General features: G+C 37.8%; 1 protein-coding gene across 1 annotated transcript in view; it reads right to left on the bottom strand.

Moving 5' to 3' along the window:
• Window positions 1-5,010: 5,010 nt before the first annotated feature.
• The window catches only part of YLPM1 (YLP motif containing 1), a 95,421-nt gene continuing 87,192 nt past the window's right edge, over window positions 5,011-13,239 (bottom strand). Inside the window, exon 21 of the mRNA XM_049897557.1 lies at window positions 5,011-13,215. The gene's annotated coding sequence lies outside the window, so the exon portion shown is untranslated. The remainder of the gene's footprint in view (window positions 13,216-13,239) is intronic.

Genomic DNA, 13,239 nt, shown 5'->3' with positions numbered 1-13,239 from the left:
AAGGCAGTGACTCAAGATACATCTCACCCTAATCCTACCTCATTAACATAGTGGAAAACTCACTCTCAAATGGGACCATAACCATAGGCATAGAGGCTAGGATTTATAACACATCACAAAATGAAGGAGAATTACATCAGATCACAAAAATGGAGGGCAACCACACAATACTGAGAATCATGGCCTAGCCAAGTTGATACATATTTTGAGGGGAAACAATTCATCCCATAACCACCATAGATTAATGTGCTTTCATAAGAACACTTATGCCACAAATAGCTAATTGTCTTAAGCTATCAAAGCAGATGACATTAATAAGGCACATTCTAGTTTCTTGATGAAACAACAATTTTCATTTTATTGGGGCTTATTTAGTTTTGTTCTGACTACACAGACCATCAGAACTATGGGCTAATTCTGCTCTACTCAAAATCAGAAAGGAGAAGCCATAAAAAAACAAATTTTCCTGCCTGCTCACTGTACTTCTCCCACCTGTGACCTCCTCCACAAATCAAATTTCTCCTCAAAACTTTCAAGTTTAGGTAACACTGTACTGCAACCTTTATTTCTATCCATTGTGAGGAACCTTCAGCACAACTGTAAATATACTAGGCTTGTTTTCAGGCCCAGGGGCACACATGTTTTAGATTAAAAAGCATTTTAAATCTTGGCCTTTTTTGCTCCCAATAAGCCAGATTCTCCCTGTGCCTAAGTTGTTTCTTGGCCGTGAAGCACCTTTGGAAAATGCATTAACTCTTTCAGGCTATGTGGATTTTATTTCGCACATTTAAGGAACTTCTTATTAACAAGTATCCTTCCAACAACCGCACTGTCCACACCTGCAGAGTTAACCAACAGACCAAGGCCTTTAGAAATTGTTTGATGAATCTCTCTCTTCAGCTGGAGAGAAATGTTAAAATCGCCTTTAACTCACTGGTCCTCAAACTTGGCTGCACATTAGAATTACCTGATGAAATTTGAGAGTTTTAAAAATTCCCCAACTAATTCCTATATGCAAAGTTTGATAACCACTGCTTTATTTAGCACCCAACTCTTCTCATGGAACACTTCATATTTCATTTTTTCAAACGATGCATACAAAGGAGTAATATATTTGGATGCTTAGGAAATCCAAGCAATTATTCAGCTAGAATCTTACCAATCCATGGGTTAGGGCCTCCATTGTCAATGGCCTTTCCTGACAACAGATACTGGGAATAATGGCTTTCAGATCTTGTAGAGGCCCTACTAACACACTCAGGTTTATGTCTGCTGAGAAATGGAAAATCCTTAAAACATGTTGTTTTAATACCTAAATAAATTAACTAGATCCTCTCAAGAAAAGTGGGTATTTCAGACCTCACTGAACTAATGTCTTTCTCTTTTGAAAAGCAAGCACCAAAAATTATATTTTCTAGGATCACTCAAACTAGTATTAAAGAAGAGGCGTGACGTAAGAAAATATTTTCACAGCACCTTTGGATCCAGCTGTCAGGCCTTCAAAGGGATCAGAGAAACATTAGGAAAGAATTTCATGATAAAGGGAGATAGTATCTTGTCAAATGTCAATTTCTCCACCAATGAAACACAGCACCTAGTCCCAAAACTTTTTGTTTTGGACTACGGCTACTACTTAGAACCCATCTTCTCTATCCATATCAATTCCAAACCTAGATTCAAAAGGCAGAATTCAAATGAGGGCAGCATATAAAACTGAAATTTTATAATACCAAGAGAAGAATTTCCTTTGATACCATGAACATCAAGTTAGGACTATCTTCAAAACACATATATGTAATTATTAGGAGAAATTGTCTCACTATGCCCCACTAAATTCCACTCTTCTGTATTTTCCTTGGGAAAATGTGAAAATGTGCCACAAGGGAGCATTTACAAGGATGTTCACTGAAACGCTATTATGACAGTAACTGTCACAAATTAGTAAAAACGTTATAGACAATATACATACACGTGTGCGCACACACACACACACATATATCCAAACCACAGTGAATCTGCAGAATCTGCAAAGAATATCACTCATGCAAAAAACAATAAAACATATTCTTACAGGTACATTCGTATGTACATAGGCGCACAGAAAAATGTCTGAAAAGCCACACTCCAAAACAATACTAATTATCTCTAGGATTTGTTATTTGTTGTTCAAGGGGGTTTTTAATCTATACTTTAATTTTTATAATGAGAATGAATTCATGTTTTATGGCTGAAATTAATTTGAAAAAGATGATGCCCAAAAACATACTTAAAGAAACCAAACATTTAACAAAAGTATACCCACCTTGACACTGATAGGTGCCAACAAAGAAGTTTTAATGACATGTGTCCTCATATGTCCAGGTGGGCATAGTAGAAAACTGGAGAGTTATGAGCAGAATATTCTGGTCAAATTCACATCTGGGTATGGCTGCTCAGCTGCTCCACTTAACCAAAGGGAATGCTCATTGTCTTCTTTTCTCTGGAACAGGTATGCCCACTATTCAGTTGTGCACACACAAGATGCTCACATCCATCTTGAGAAATGGAGACACTGTAAGGATGCCACCCAAGGGGGCTGCTGGTGGCAATATCCATGCTTTCATATGAAAGCAAGCAATGAACAAAAAATAACCCACTGCAAACTCAGCATTAGTATATTATGTATGTATTGCCATCTGGCTCAATGAAAACAGAATTATTTCAAAATATTGGTAAAAAGATGTTTGTAAAAATATTTAGATTTTAAAATATTCCAATAGATTATAAGATTTTCAAATATAATCTGATGTTTCCCCTCATACAGGTATTTCCTCTGCAATAGCTGCCTTTCAGAATTGTTACCGTCCTTGAGGGTATCTGTCAGAAGTCCCAAAACAATGGCTTGTAGGTAATATGTAGCTTCAAGATGTGATTTATCTTGCCTGTACTGTATTGGCCCCATGGTATTTTTTTTTTTTTTAATATTTTATTGTGTTTTTGGTGAAGGTTTACATAGCGGTTTACATAGGTTGTCATTCAACAATTTCTACACAAATTCTTCAGTGACATTGATTACATTCTTCACAATGCATGAACATTCTCATTATTCTCATTTTGATTGTTCCATTTCCATTAATCTAGTTTCCCTGCCCTCATATTCTCATCTTTATTTTAAAGTAATTTTTTGACCATTTGGTGTCATATAAGTGATTTTTTTAAAGGAGCAAATACTTATGGGTGATATTTTTTTCTTCTAAATTTTATTTTGTTCTTGTTGAGAAGATACACAGCAAAACATACACCAATTCAACAGTTTCTGCATGTACAATTTAGAGACAATGATTACATGCTTTGAGTTGTGCAACCATTCTCATCCTACTTTTCTGAGTTGTTCCTCCCTCATTAAACAAACTCATTGCCCCCTAAGGTTCTTTCTCTTTCAAGTTACTGCTGTCAATTTGATGCCACATAGACAGTTCTTAAATGAGCATAACGCTCAAGGCAGACCTTTTTCACTAGTTAAGTTAAACTACTGTTTGGTTTTAAGATGACTTCAGGAGATTTTTGGTTTAAGGTTTAAAGAGTATCTCAGGGCAATAGTCTCAGGGGTTCATCCACCCTCCATGGCTCCAGAAAGTCTAGAGCCCATGAGAATTTCAAATTCTGTTCTGCATTTTCTCTCCTTTGATCAGGATTCTTCTATGGAATCTTTGACCAAAATGTTCAGTAATGGTAGCTGGGCGCCATCCAGTTCTTCTGGTCTCATGGCAAAGGAGGCAGTTGTTCACAGGGGCATTTAGCCACACATTCCATATCCTTCTTCTAGTCCTGACTTTCCTTCTTCCTCTGCTGCTCCAGGTGAACAGAGACCAATTGTTGCACCTTGAATGGTCTCCTGCAAGCTTTTGAGACCCCAGGTACTACCTGACAAGCTAGGAGGTAGAACAGAAGCACTCAACACGTTTATTAGGCCAATTAACTGGGATGCCCCATGAAACCATGACCTTAAACCTCCAAACAAAGGAACTAAATCCCCTGAAGTGTTTGTACATAAGCAGGCTCAGCAGCTCCATTTTTTTTTCTTGTTGTTGTAAATATATCACACGTTCGCCAATTCATCCTTTTACAGGTGTACAACTTATTGACAGTAATTACAATAGTCAGCTGTGCAACCTTACTTCTAATCAATGTGATTTTTCCATCACCGTTAATCCCCTTCCTCCCTCCCTCTTGCCCTTGGTACCACTAATGAATTTTGGTCTCTATACATTTGCTTTTTCTTTTTATGTAAGTAAGGTCATACAATATTTGTCCTTCTGTGATTGGTTTATTTTGCTCAGCATAATGTCTCAAGCTCCATCCACACTGTAGCATGTATCAAGACTTCATTTCTCCTACTGGCTGAGTAGTATTCCACTGTATGGATGTGCGACATTTTGTTTATCCATTCAGCTGCTGATGGGCATTTAATTGTTTCCACCTTTTGGCTATTGTACACAGTGCTTCAATGAACATTGGTGTACAAGTCTTTTTTTAAGTCTCTGCTTTCAAGTCTTTTGGGTCTATACCTAGGAGTTGAATTGCTGGGCCAAATGGTAGTTCTATTTTTAGTTTTTTGAGGAACAGCCACACTGTTTTCCACAATGGCTGTACCATTTTGCACTCCTATCAGCAATGGATAAGGGTTCCAACTGGTCCCACAGCTTGCTGGAGAAGAACTGTCTCATTGAGATAGGGCAAGCACTCTGCATCATCCCAGTATCCACCATGCTCTACTGTCTTCCTCAACATTGAGGCTGAGGGTCAGTTGCCATATTTTATTCTGCTTCCACTGTTGTTTTCCTCACAGTAGAGTTAAGAAAAAAATTAATACTTGTACTTACATCTCTACTAAAAGTTAATTAAGGACAGATGGAAAATGCCAAATGTTTCAAGAAAAATGGGAAAGAGGATACTTTTCCATGAAAGTGAAGAATATTTAGACATGTCTAATTTGCAAACAAAGAAATGTTTCTGTTGAAAGAACATTACTTAACATGCCATTATGAAACAATTGTCCAATGATCTCATTTATAATACTTTCCTGTCCATGGTATGCATTTTGAATTTACAATGCCTGCTTTATATAATACTTACTAGATAAGCTACCAACCTGAAAATACAGAGGCAGTGAAAAAGCCAACACAAAGATTGGAGTTTTGTGAATCATGCGTATGTCGACCTATATGAGTGAATTTTACTATTTAAAATTCACTATGCCATCAAGTCTAAATACGCTATTGAGCACCAACTATAAATACACAAGGTATAATACTGTTAAGGATGGAAGATGAGTAAAACATAGCCCTTACCTTCTAGGAGCTTGCATTTGGGAGTAGGAAGAGATGAGGAAGAAGGAATAGGACAAATATATACATTGCTCTATCACAAAGGCAAATAAAGAAAAGGTGGTGGGACAAATAAAAATAAAGCCCAGAGAATTGGAAGGCAGGAGCAACATAGAAAGACCAGGAACAGCATAAAGGAAGAGGTAGCATGTGAGCTGGGCCTTGTAAGATAGTTATAATTTCTAAAGGTTCAGATAAATGGGTAGCAGAAAAACAGGAAATTGTTGGGAGTGCTCAGTCTGCAGTGTAGGATATATGTACTAAGAACAGTGGAAGAGGAAGCTGGAGAAATGGTTGGGATCCTGTTATTGAGGATGCCAAGCAGACATTGTCCTTAATAAGGCAGGTAATGGGGAACTACCAAGTGAAGTGGGATAAGATGCTTGTCATCGAAGCTAAAGCAAATAGACTAGTAACACTGCATAAGAAATTACAAATTACAGAAACAAAATTACTTCTAAAAGCAATCTGAACATCCATACGTAAATGATTTTCTCTCCTCTATACAGAAAACGAAGAGCCCTTGTGGCGCAATGGTTAAGTGCTTGGCTGCAAACCAAAAGTTTGGAGTTTGAACCTACCAGCCACTCCACTTTAGAGAAAAGATCTGGCAATCTGCTTCCATAAAGATTCCAGTCTAGGAAACCCTCAGGGCAGTTCGACTCTGTCCTAATGGTGCTGAGTCAGAACTGACTTGACGGCACACACAACAAATAACAGAAAACCCCCATTGTTCTTGTACAATAACAACGTAATACTCATTAATTTTAAGCCTCTATGATTAAAAAGAAATATCAAATAATTTATCAAGTAATAAATGTTTAAATGAGATCCCAGGTGCACTTGGGAGAGTTCAAGTAAGATGGTTTCAGGGGTAATCGACTGAATTGCGTTGTCCCTGATAGACATATTTAGAATAGAATGTATTTCCAGGTCCAGTGAGTTTAGTTAACACACATGTGCGCCCACACATACAACACACGTGATACTGGAGTATTCACTGTCCTAGAACTTATGAATGTTCTCAGAAAGGAGGTGCTGTGGTTAAGGGAAAAGAAAAATCCAAGTTCTGGCCTAGCTTTGCCATCGACTAACTGTTGAGACTTTGAGCAAGCCAATTTTCTCCTTTCAGCCTCAGAATCCTCATCTGTAAAATGAGGAGTTTGACAAGAATGAACTCCAAGGTCTTTCCAACCTATTTTCTAAAGATCCAGAGTTTCAAACTGGCAGTCCTCAAGTCAGATGTGGCAGGCAGACTGTGTGGGCCAAAGCACTCACAGGAAAACAAAACAAAAACTGAAAAAAGTTAGTGGTGCCAAAATATTAGAGATCACATAAAAATTTGACTTTTCTTGAAAACTCAGAAAATCTGGCAACACAAGATCCACATCCCCACAGTACAACAATCCACTGTGGCTGAGCAGGCACTGCTCCCCTTAAGCAGGATCTGCCTGGTTCTCCAGGTTGCCACGGTCTCCACCTTCTGCCTCACTCATCTGTTACTTCCCGACTCTGCAAGAGTTTATGACCCATTATACACATTAAAGACAAACCTTCCATTGGCTCAGCTGAGCCACTCACTGAGCTAGTCGCTGTAAAAGAAACAAACATTAGATATACCTAGTCAAGAAATAGGAACTCACTGTCAGAAATGATACATCTTTTGAGAGCAGGGAAACCCTGGTGGTGTAGTAGTTAAGTGCTACGGCTGCTCACCAAAGGGTTGGCAGTTCAAATCCACCAGACGCTCCTTGGAAACTCTATGGGGGCAGTTCTACTCTGTCCTATAGGGTCGCTATGAGTCAGAACAGACTCGATGGCACTGGGTTTGGTTTTTTGAGAGTAGGATCTCAAGTTAAGGTGGAAGAGATGATTTCGATTCTTCAAACACAGTAAGATCTGTAATCTAGAGCAATATGGTCAAAAACAAGAGTATCGATATTTGGTACAATGTTCTTAAATAGGAAACTCTTTACACAGTAAACACTCAATCCACAGGCTCTTCTTAGAAACACAAATACGAGGCCCTGCTGGCAGGCTGAGGGCTGCCCATACCTGCAGAAGCTCAGGCCCAGTCATGAGGATTCTCCTTGTCAAATGTGAAAGCAGTGGAGCCTGAGGTCTGAGATCAGATCAGGTGCAGGTGCATAAAATACCCAGGCACTGAGGACAGGAGCCTAATGTCTTAACTCTCAGTCATCTGTGTGGACCAGGGAACCTAAGGGTCTCTGGTCACTCCGGTCTCCTAAAACACACCATGGTTCTTTGCTTTGTCAGATCCTATCATGTGGGAATTTCCAGGAAACAAGATCTGCCTTTGCCACCTCATCACTATTATGCTCTCTTGATTGTTCACCACTGTGCTGTGCTGGCTCTTACATGCCTGTCACCCTCAGAGACTCTCTATGTAAAGGATGCCATCATTGTTAAGAGATTAGACAAGTACAGGAATGGCAGAGTGATCAGAATATATGAAAATGACAATTTATAGCAGTAAAAGATAGCATGGATATTCCTCAACAGATGTGGAAAATTAAATTATGGTGAACTATAAAATGAAATTTTCTGCAGCCATAAAAAGAATGGGATGGAATACTACTCAGCAGTATCAGGAAACAAACTGGTGATACACACAGAAACTCGGATGAATCTCAAGGTAATCACGCCAAGTGAAAAAGATAAAAAGCCAATCCTAAAAGACCACATACTGTATGCTTTCATTTATATAACACTCCTGAAATGACAAAATTATACAAATGGAGAACAGATTAATGGTTACGGATGAGGTGGGGGAGGGAAGAAGGTGGAAATGGATACACGAACCCACACATGATCAAACTGCATAGAATTAAATACATATACACACAAAAACAATATATTCCATGCTATATACATAGGAAAATAGTCAAAGCAATTTCTAAAATTCTTCAGTAAACCCCCTTACAATTAGAATGCACCTTTGGGAAATTCAACAAGGAAAATGAGAATGGGCATGCTTATATATAATCCGAATTATCTGTAAAACATACTGCTAAAGGAAAAAAATAAACAAGGTAGTGTTTATAACATTCCGCCATTTGGGTAAACCAAAAATAAAACAAACAGGAAAAATGTATACGTTTAATGCTTATTCATAGAATTTTTCTGAAAGGACACAAAAAGTTAACTCTGATTGCCTCTACAGATGAGGTAGTGGGAGGCTGGGGGCTGGGAGGGAAGTGAGACTTTTTAATATATACTCTCTTGAATCTTCTGAATTTTATACCATATGAATATATTGCCTATTCATAAAATTATTTTCTCTTTGAATTCGTGAAAATCAAGGCAAATCAATGCTTCAGTGCCCTCACTTTTGTTCACACCTGTGGACAAAACACTGCTTTCTGTTACCCTCCATGCCTTCCTGGGCATTTAATAATCAGCCTTTGCACACAAGCCTCATAAGCATCCACAGTGGTTCTGAAAATCAGCGTCCTGGGTTATCTGAAAATGCTTCTGAACAATTATTCTTCCAACCCACTCACACTGTACTGTTTCATATGGCACACTCAGTCTATAGTTGTTGTTGTTAGGTGCCATTGAGTTGGTTCCAACTCATACCGACCCTATAGGACAGACTAGAACTGCCCCATAGGGTGTTCAAGGAGCAGCTGGTGGATTCAAACTGCTGACCTTTTGGTTAGCTGCCAAGCTCTCAACCTCTGCGCCTCCAGTCTATAGTAGCTGATACAAAAGGAGACAATTACCTCCAACTGAACTGGAAATCTTGAATTTCAAAACAGCGTGTGAAAACAAGTCAAAGAGTCATAATAATGATGACAGCTACCAATTACTGAGCTTTATGTTCTTGTTATTGTGCCAAGCAGCTTACGTGCATTATCTCAATTTAATCCTCACAGCAACCTTTAGTAGGTGTGTTTTGTTATATTCATTTTACAGGTAAGGAACCTGAAGCCCAGACAGGTTAAGTGATTTGCTTATTGTCACAGAGCTTCTAAGAGGAAGCTGAATTTGTATTAGGGTCTGTCACTACTAAATACATTCTAATACTTCCAATACATACTAAATGCATGCTAATACATTCTTTCTATAAAAAACCCAGTGCCATCGAGTCGATTTCGACTCATAGCGACCCTATAGGAAGGAGTACAACTGCCCCATAGAGTTTCCAAGAAGCGCCTGGTGGATTTGAACTGCTGACCCTTTGGTTAGCAGCCGTAGCACTTAACCACTACACCACCAGGGTTCTTTCTATAGCTTAGTTAAACTTATCTTGTTTTGGTAGCTCAGGATTAAAACTCTAAAATCTGTATGTTCTCGTTGTAGCAAAGAACCTGCTGCTTTTACAGTCTTAGCAGTAAGCCAGGCTCCAGGCACCTATTACCAAAATAACTGCAACTTGCACAGTTAGCAAGATACAATACTTTTGCACAAAAACTAACAGCCTTCCAAAGTAAAGAAAACCTAGGCTGAAATTTTTAGTCAATCCAATTAAGAATTTAATACTTAGTCTGTAGATGAGATGGTACCTACTTTGGTTTGTCCTATCATGATAACAACTCTTTAAGAAGGGAAATAGATCCAACCAGAAACTAAAGATTTTATCTTTGTCAATAAACTTCTGGGTTAGTCACTGATATCTGAATTAAATTCAAACTTTCGGAAAATTATGTGAGTCAAATAAATGCCAACAAATGGACCATTGTTTTATTACTGGCTTCCCATCTCTGCGATCAGTAATTAAAATATTTTGAATATGCCAACTTAGCCCTAAATAAATGATTCCCAAATAGAAAAGTTCCTGCATTTCATTTACCAAGTTAATTGCCCAGAAGAGACTTTAAATATTCTTGAAAAGATCGAAACATTAAAGATATTAGGAACTTTCCCCACCAAGGTATCAGAAACTTTTCCCAACATCAGACTGTTTTGTGTTAAGACATAAGACGTCACAATTTTAAATAAACCTAATATGACTAAAACAAAAATTTAAAAACACATACCAAGCAGTTATCTGAGATAAGAAAATGTTAATAAAAATAAAATGCTAGCAGATAAATGGAATCCAAGTTTAGTCCGCTATATTCCAAGGACATGCCTCTTAACAAACTTAAAATATTTGAGATAGCAAAGCATTTTCTACCCACGCCAAATTTCTCCAAGATATCCTTGGACTTCCTATCCTATTCTGCTTCTAATGATAATGCCACTTTAAGAATTTCTTAACAGGCCCATATCAGACTAGCAAAGTCAAATACCAATTGGGAGTATTACTTTCTTTTTGGTGCCTAATCCCTGACTCTCAAATGTATCTTTTTCATCAATCTCCTTGCATTGAGGTTATTTGTTATGCCAGTTTCCTAAAGTAGGCAACACTCTTACATTCACCCCAAAGACCATGTTTAACCTATGTCTTCTGAAAACTGGTAGAGGCCCTTTCTGACTCTATTTACTCTTCAAAGACTCTTCTTGGCATGAGAGCACAGACACAAAGTCACGGCCACAAGACAAAAACATGAGTGATTCATCAGTGATTACTACCTCTTATGCTAATTTGCATATGGCCACTGGCATCCTGAATACTACAGCGTTGCCATGAGTTGGAATCAACTCTGAGGGCAATGGGTTTGGTTTCTGCTTTTATCCTGAATACTGTCAATCAGAGGGAAAAAGGTTAAGGACAACTAACAAACTATCCTCTAGAAGAACATGTATGCCTCCATTTTCTTCTGAACTAGAGAACACATTCTTGAAGTTTTCTTTTGACGATAACAGACATTGGTAGATTTGGTAACTAGTAAATGGGTCACAGTACAAACAATAATTCCTGTGATGTACCTTCATTCAACATAATAAATATTGTTGAGAAAGACGAGTTCACAGAAATGTATTGTAGGCCAAATAAGCAAATGAAATAGCTTATTAAATACTACAAACATTGGAAGTTATTTAATGTAGCAAATTACACATTCAATATTGACTGGTTAATGAACTTAAAGCATCTTATGTTTAAACATCCAGAATTTCAGAGAAGATAAAAGTACAAAAGGTTGTCAGGATTTCCCATTAGAGTCTTCAGTACTAAAATTTCAAGTTTTTGAACCCAAAGTGATACTATTGAAATGCTAGTAAATATTAGCTCTATTCACACAGTATTTAACATAGGTCATAAAACTAAAGGATTCTTGGTCTATAGCCTGAAAAAGAACAGTTCAAAATACTTAAGCTTTTTGTGAGCAAACTTACAACTTGCTGAGTTGGATTATAAAATAGAAATAGTGCTAACCCACTAACCCACTCACTTTATTTCCTTGTAGAATGAAAAGAGAAGAGCCCCTTTTCTGTTTTTAAATAGGAATACACCTATTCCTCACTTACTGACTACCTCATTATCCAACATTTCGCATTTATGACAATAGTAAAAAATCTACTACCCGACTATTTTGCACATTATCGATGTATATCTGGCAGTAATGAACGCCAAGGGGCAAAGCGAGAGTTAACGCTGGCAGTGACAGTTATGGTTATGTGTCAACTTGGCTAGACCATGATATTCAGTGGTCTGGCAATTATGTAATAATGTAATTTGGCAGTTATGTAAAGACGTAATCATCCTCCATTTTGTGAGCTAATGTGGTCATCCTCTATTTTCACATAATGCTGATTTTCACACAACAACCTAGTCTCTTTGGATCCTAGCCATGTCGATAAGTGGTGTAATATTTAGGTAATATTTAGGCTTTATTTAGGTAATATTTAGTGGGTGTAATATTTAGGCTTTAGCTCTGTATGTTTCTGGGTTCCACCTGGTATTATCCACAAGAGAAGACATTCCATTCAGAAGGCCACGCTTTCCAATAATGAGCAATTTGGCAAGAACTTGAAAACTTGGCAGGCTTTTCAAGGTTACAAGTCAGAGGACTCTGAATCTCTATACTCTTTCCCTGCAATCTTGATTTACAAAATCAACAATTCAAATTCAGCAGTAAGGCAACAAGCTCCCGAGTTCCATGGAGTATATCAGTTCTGTGCACCAGGGTTTCAAAGCTAGATCAGGTAAAAACCAAAACAGAACATAAAGGGAGAAAGTGAAAAGAGCAAGTAAAGAAGAGATGGAGGGTAGGAGGAAGGACCAACAACAACAAAAGGCCAAAAGAAAACATTATGTTACAGAAGATATGCTTCAGGGAGCTGATGAGTATTTGAAATTGGTCTCTACCAGTCTTCAAGATGCTAAGATACAGAAAGAAATCAGCTATAAAACAAAGATGAGTGTTTGAACATCACTGAACCTTGTATTTATAACATGTGCTATGCAATCATTGAGCTATATAATATTCAATAGGAAAGAGGTTTGGGGATGTTCAGCTAGCATGGAATTAGGACACATGAAATAAAAATAAAATTAAGAAAATAAAACAAGAGAAACGGGCCCATGCTATATAGCCCATGAATCTCATTGGCTTTATCATGAAAGTTTATTGTTTTTAATCCTACTACAATCAGCTACCAGTTACATACAGTAAAAAACAAAAACAGCCACAAAGCAATGACGATAGAGATAGTCTGTGACATTGTACAGTGAAGGAAATATTCTGTCAGAATCCTCCAGTGGACCCCACCTGGCTTCAGAAGTTAAGCTATCGCTCCCTCCCTCCCCAAAATAGTTAAAAAGAAAAATTAATGTCTTGCTTGGGTACAGCAAGATTCTAATACCTCTTGGGGACACTGGAGAACTTTAAAAAACTAAAGCAGTAGAATACAAAACAAAAACTGAAACGTGGAAGCAAGGTGACACACAACGAAGCTCTGTGAGGCCTTGGCTTCAGATCACCTCAAAACGAACCACCTGGAAAGAAAAGAAAAGGCTGTC

Source organism: Elephas maximus, chromosome 10 (genome assembly GCF_024166365.1).
Source record: "Elephas maximus indicus isolate mEleMax1 chromosome 10, mEleMax1 primary haplotype, whole genome shotgun sequence".
In the NCBI taxonomy this organism is placed as follows: domain Eukaryota; kingdom Metazoa; phylum Chordata; class Mammalia; order Proboscidea; family Elephantidae; genus Elephas; species Elephas maximus.
This window is presented reverse-complemented; position numbering and strand designations above follow the sequence as displayed.